Source organism: Lepidothrix coronata, unplaced genomic scaffold (genome assembly GCF_001604755.1).
Source record: "Lepidothrix coronata isolate B3197 unplaced genomic scaffold, Lepidothrix_coronata-1.0 Scaffold27, whole genome shotgun sequence".
Classification (NCBI taxonomy): domain Eukaryota; kingdom Metazoa; phylum Chordata; class Aves; order Passeriformes; family Pipridae; genus Lepidothrix; species Lepidothrix coronata.
The window spans coordinates 1908165-1914609 of NW_016690207.1; positions in this window are offsets into that span (position 1 = coordinate 1908165).

The following is a 6445-nucleotide window of genomic DNA, read 5'->3' on the forward strand; positions in this document are numbered from 1 at the left end:
CTGAGCCAGTTCCACTGGGTACCAAGCAGAAACCAGGAGCTCCCCCGAAGAAGGGGAGTGATGCAGGGCTATGAATCTCTGCCTCAGGCCTTCCTGGTGAGTTCCAAGGAGTGGCAGAGGTGAAAGACTGTGTAGAAGTGGCATTAGGAAGAGGTTTTCTCAGCTTTTCAGCCACAGTGAGGGTGGCAGAAGACACAGAGACTGTGGAGGAGATGTGAGAGGACGGGAGGTGGAACCACGTGGAAGCAGAGCTTGTGCTTGTGTGAAGAAATTATGTTGGCTGGGGCATCTGAGGGAGAGATCTGGAGGACTTGTCCTGCAGAAAACATGTTCATCTCCTCTCAGCTTCCATCGTTTCCTCTCAGCTTCCAGGCATTTCTGGGATCCTCCAGCTTCTCGTGCTTCCTGTCCAGCATCCCCTGCAGGCTGGTGGTCGGGGTGGCACCTCTGGTGGGTCAGGACAGCGGTTTTAAGCCCCTGTTCCTCCCTTCCAGCCCCAAGGCAGCGGGTCCCCGGTGGGAATTAGCCCAGGTTAACCCCACTCCGGCTGGGAAACGCTTCTCCAGCCTCTTCCTCAGGCTCCCGGGAGAGGGCATCGTGCTCCAGGACAACTGGGAAGAGACGGGATGAGAGTCCTGGGGATGGAGGGAGGATCTGGGGCTTTTGCTACAGGTGAGACCATGGCTTTCAGGACTAAAACTCCCACCCTCCTCTGTGCTCCCGTGGTGCTTCCCAGGAGCTGTTCCTCCTTTTTTTCAGTAGCTTCCCTCAAGTCCTTTTCCTGTGCTGGTCCTGTCTGTGGGGCTGTCTCAGGCTGCAATACAGATAAATTGTGTGTGTGGGCATCCCACCAGTCCCTCAGGTGTCCTGGCCCATCCCAGGAAAGCATCTCAGTGGGTCAAGGTCGGTGAGAACTGTGCTCTCAACCAGGGCCTCCTGTCACAGCAACTGCCTTCCCATTGTTAAACCTCTCCTGCCTAATTGGGATTATTTCTGGATCTCGTTTTCCCCAGAGGAGAAATTATTGACAGATAATCCATGTCTGTACGGAAAACTAATGATTAATTGCTTCCTCTCCATTAGGGCTCCCTGGCCTCTGTCTTGCAGAGTTTGCTAACAAACACATTATCTCCCTGGCAGTCCAAAATAAATACTTGTCCTCATGTGGGAGCTGGGGTGGAATCATCCAGGGCTGTGCTTGTCTTTCCCAGCAATGACAGGCCTGGAGATGGGGATCATTGTGGAGGATGGGATGCAATCCTTGCTCACTCCTTTTGGCCACAGGTAGGTGAGAGGGAACAGTAATTTAGGGAAGAAATGGGTGGTCTGTTTTCTGCATTTCGTGAAAATCTGGAGAACGAGGCAGAACTAACTGCAGGACCCTTTTTATTTTTCTTTTTTTACACCATTAAACCCCCCTGGAATTTTGGCCACGGCACATGTTCCATGGTACCCAGACAGGGAGGTATTTTCTCCTGAACACAGGGGAAGAAAAGCTGAAGGGAGCTCGCCCAGAGTGTGAGGGTTAAGGGGCTGCCTCTGGAATGGCAGCACATCCCGTGACTTTTCCTGCTGAGTTCCCAGATGCATTTCCCTGGACTCTGTGCCTGGCAGTGGGGTGATGGAAATGGTTGGTGTGTTTTTGTGCTGGGTCTCCATGCCCTAAAATAGCTTTGGCCAGTCCTCTCCATCAGCTGCCTGAGATGCTGATGGTGCTTGGACAGCAAATTCTGCCGAGGGAAAACCAGTGCAGGCAAAAGCTGAGCTGTTCAACCTCTTGAGAGGACTCCTTGACAAAAGAGGGCAGAGCAGTGTCCAGCTTGTCCCCAGGAGGAGCTGGGTTCATTTCCTGCTCTCCTGGAGCACTTGCTGTTCCTGGTGATCTGCTCTGACTCCATGACCATCCTCTGGAGGACCCAACCCTGCTCGCCCAAGCGCCGTGGAAATTCCCTGTGTGGTTTTTGTCACAGGAATTCCTTGTGTGATTTTAGCTTTGCTCCCTGGAGGCTGCAGACATCCCAGGCTCTGGGACTCCTTTGCCCATGAACAGACAGAGCCCTTGTGCAGGTCAATCACCCAGCACCACCCTCCCAAAATATTTGCTGAGAGACTTCCCTGCAGTGTCCTGTGAGCCCAGTGAGCTGCTGCCTTGGGAGGGCTCCTCCTCCGTGCCCTCACCAAAGAGGAGGATGAGCTGGCTTTTTCCAGCTAACCAGTCAATATTTACTCTCCCAGGCAAGCTGTTAGAACGCTGTTGCTCTCTTGTTTTGGTGTTTGTTTCCCCTGCCTTGCTGGAATATTGCCCCAAAGTCTCCCACACTGGCAGCTCCTGTTTGTGCCGCGGTGGCTCGTGGGCGTTCGGCAAAGACAAGGTTTGTGGGAGCCTTCCAGAGGCTGCCAGGTCACGTTGGCATCTTCTGCTCGGAGTGTGGAGTGGGTTTCAGCCCATCTGCTTCGGGAAAGGCTGGAGTTTGGGAAGGGAAAGCCACGGGATCGTTTATTCAACCCCGAGGTGAAGTCTTGCTCCCGCTGAAGTCCAGGGGGGAAGGTGACAAGGATGCTCTCCAGCAACAGATTTTTGGGAGTCCTGGAGTCCTGAGAGACAACCTTGGCCATGTTGGAAATGGATTTTTGGTGACACCACCGTAGCTGGAGCTCTGTCACTGCAAGTCCCTGCTCTAGCAGTCCTCTCTTTATTTTCAATTATTGTGACACTTAATTTCCTTATTACTGCAATTTCCTATAATCCCCAAGCACTTTTTTTTTTTTTCCAGAGAGGAATTACATTTGCTGCCCTGCCCCTCAGTGCAGTCGCTGTTGCCTTTCTGGTTCACTAACAAGAAGCTTGAAGATCTTCTCTGGCAAATCATTTGATTTGTTAAAGTTATTTGGCTCCAGCAAGAAACTTTTCTCCTGCACTCGCAGGGGAAGGCAGCCTGGTCCTTAATTGCTTTCTGCAGCTCAGCCAAGTGAAATCCATCTTCATGCCCTCGCAGCTGATGCCAAAAAAAATATCCCCAATGGTGCCTTGTGCTTTGTGACTCCTCACTGAGGGAGCCTGTTCCAAGCGTGTGTCTCTCCTGGGATTTATAACCACTGGGAGAGCTGCTTGATGAGGAAGATTTAAAGCTCTTGTGTGCAGAGAGAGCTCCACGGTGGTTTGCCCTCATTTATCTTTGCTCAGGAGTCCTGGGATGGCTCTGCCTCAGGCAGGAGGAATCAGCTGTAAGGAAGGTGTTCACTTGCTTTGGTACCACCCGGATTTGTCTCCCTGGTTGGTAATTAGTGACTCAATTCATCAGCTGTAGTTTGGTTGGTTTCTGTTCTGTCCTTTGCACTTCTAACTGTTCTGGGAAGTTTATTCCCAATCACAGTTTCATAATTAATAACCCCTTAATTTCATGATTTCTTACCCCTCGCTGGTGGAGCCCAAAGTACAATCCACACGGGGCAGAGAGTGGGGAGAATAAATCCCAGGAAGCCTTGATAAGAATCCTAGAAACTGTGTGAAAAATCATGGCACCTTTTCAGTTACTGTTTATATCCTTGCAGGGGAAGGAGGGGATAAAAACTCACCCAGCCCCAAAGACAGGTTGTTGTGGTTCTGTCTCTTCACTGGGAATGTGTTTCCCTGAACCTCTCAGAGCATTAAAACCTAGATTAGTCTGAATTTGAGCAACACAACGAGGACCTTTCGGACTGAAAGGAGGGGAAATTAGGTTGGATATGTGGAATAAATTCTTCCCTTTGGCCAGTGATCATTTACAGAGCTTAGGTGGAATTTTTCAGGTGCTTCCAGGTTGACTTGGCGTGTGATTAACGAGCAATTATGAGCAGGTATAAATAAGAGTGGATTTAAGTATGTATAGATGCTATAATTAAAAACTCTATTATAATATTTATTAATATTTAATTATAGATGTCAGAGGTTGCTGTATCATTCTGCAGGACTTGACTGATATTCCTGGGGAGGGAGCAGCTCCTGTGTTTAATTACAGCAGTGCTCAGGAATAAAGCCCTGCCCAGCCCACTGTGGGTCTTGGTGTGTGATCCCAGCAGCTGGAGCTGGAAGTGCTTGGCTTGGATGGGGGTTTCTTTCTGTGAGTGCACCTGGTGTCTTCCCAAAGGGAAAGGCAGGATGACCCCACACCAGAGCAGTGCTGGGTATTTTCGTGTGACCTTGGAAGTCCCCTCGGTGCCTGGAGCTGAGCTTGTCACTGGTGACTCAGGCCTTGTGCTCACAACCGAGGAAGAAGAAAAGCCACATTTTTCCCAGTTATACTTTAACACCACTCAGGGCTGGTGTGAAGGGTTTGGACGGTTTCTTTTGTAATAAAACAGGGATTTTTTTTTTTTATCTTCTGTTTATGAAAAAAAAAAAAAACACTTTATTGCGGATTTCTCTCCTGCAGACTCGGCAGTGCCGCCTCCAGGGTCACCTCTGACACAGCAAATCCCTCCAGCAAACCTTTGGCCTCGCCTGCCCTGTGACTGAGACCCACTTCCAAACCAGGGAGAAGGGCACTGCTGGAACCAGGGCACAGCAGCTGACGAACCCCACAGCCCCGGGGGCTGCAGTGCCCGTGGCAGCAGCACAGCAGATGCCCCTGCCTGGCAACTGCCTCTGCTCCTGGGAAATGTCTGGGCCGTTTTTCTCCCCGTGCAGACACAGCCCGAATGAAGTGCCAGCCCCTTAACCCTTCCCGTGCTGCCTGCACTCCAAAACACCCCACTGAGTGCTCTGTGCTGCTGTGGGAGACCCACCAGGACCCAGATCCTTGCTGTTTTGGGGGAAGCCTTGCCCTGGGGGGGCAACAGCCTGACTTTTTTCCTGTTTTCTGAACCAAACCCTCGTTGCCAGCAGCACTCTGAGTGTCATAAAAAAGGGCTTTTTATGTGCTACCTTGCCTGCTCCCAGAGCGCTGCCTTGTGCTGCTGTTTGGGTCATGCCAGCCCCATCCCAGAGCCTCCTGTTCACCAGGAACATCATCATCATCACCATCATCATCATCATGGCACCAGGAACACAGTTTGGACATTGGTGCAGCAGCCAGGCCATGCACAGCCCCCCAAGGTGGGCAGCACACACCTGGCTGGTGCCAAACTGCCCCAATTGGCCAAATTGCCCCCAGCTGGGTGCCCTGAGGGAGCTCCCCGGGGGGAGCTGGAGGCAGGCAGAGGGTTTGTGCCCTGTGGGGTCGGTGGTCCCGTGCAGGTAGGACAAGGAGTGCAGGGGGTTGGATGCTCAGGTGGAGGTGTGCTGGGAGCAGGGGGGTTTTTGGCTGGGTGAGGGCTCCAAAGGGGCAGAAAGGTGCTCTGGTGGTCACTGCCTGCCAGGATTGAGGGCTGGGGTGTGGCAGGACAGCAGGAGCTGCACTTTTGGGTGCAGGGAGCTGTGTTTGTTCCGTGTGAGATGTGCTGGGCAAAGAGGATGAAAAAGGCACCCTGGCAGGGGTGACCCCCTGTAACCACAGCCCGTGGTGCTGGTGCTGTGTTTGTGTCGTGTGTGGAACATGTCTTGGGGCTGCAGAGTCCCTTCTGGCCTCTCCTAGGAGGGATCCTGCAGTCAGACAGCACCGGCCCCTGCTCAGGGCAAACAGGATTCCCCAGTTCAGGGAGCTGACCTGACTTCAGAGCTAAAGGGTTGCTGTGGAAAAGCAGCTCCTAAAAGTAGCTCCCAGCAGGTCCTTCTGGTTCCCAGGTGAAACGTGGGGCTGTTCCCCTTTGCTGCTTTATTTCTGACGTTTCCCAGTGACTGCAGGGGGTCTCTGGGTCTGGAAAGCAGGTTCCCCCATCCCCTCTGTGACCCAGCTGGGAATGATGGAGGCCCCTCAGTACACTGAGTGCTGTAAAAATGCTGCCAGAAGCTGACGTTGCTTTCCCCCTCTGAGTCCTTCCAGGCTTATTTTTAGGCAGTTTACAATTAATTCTTTTGGAGAAAAACAAAAAAATAAAAAATTAAAATTGCCATTGTGGCTTCTAAGAACTGTTGATACAAAAAAATCAGCCCTTTTAAAGACTTGGTATTCTGGGACAAATACCCCAGGGAAAGACAAAAATGTGGATATGTCATGCCAGGGCTCTAGGCAACGTGTTCAAAATAAAACAGAAATGCCTGGGTATTTCTTCCACTTTGTACTTCTTACTCAGCCTCCAGTTCTGAGTCAAGGGTGATACATGGATAAGCTGCTTATGAACCCTTGTTTTCTTGCTGTTGCTGTGTGTGTTTATCTTGGTCAAATCATGTCATCTGAGCAGGTCAGAAGGGAGTTATTGGGGCTTCTTGGAGCTCAAGAAATGCCTGTTGAGGGAGCAGGCTGGCTTTGGAGGCTCTTTGAAGTAGGTAGTGTGAGCTTTCCTGATTGTGGCTTTTGGAAAGCCTTCCCCCAGATTCCTGTTTTAGTTGTAACTGCTGAAATGAAGTGAATGGCACTCAGAGGGTTTG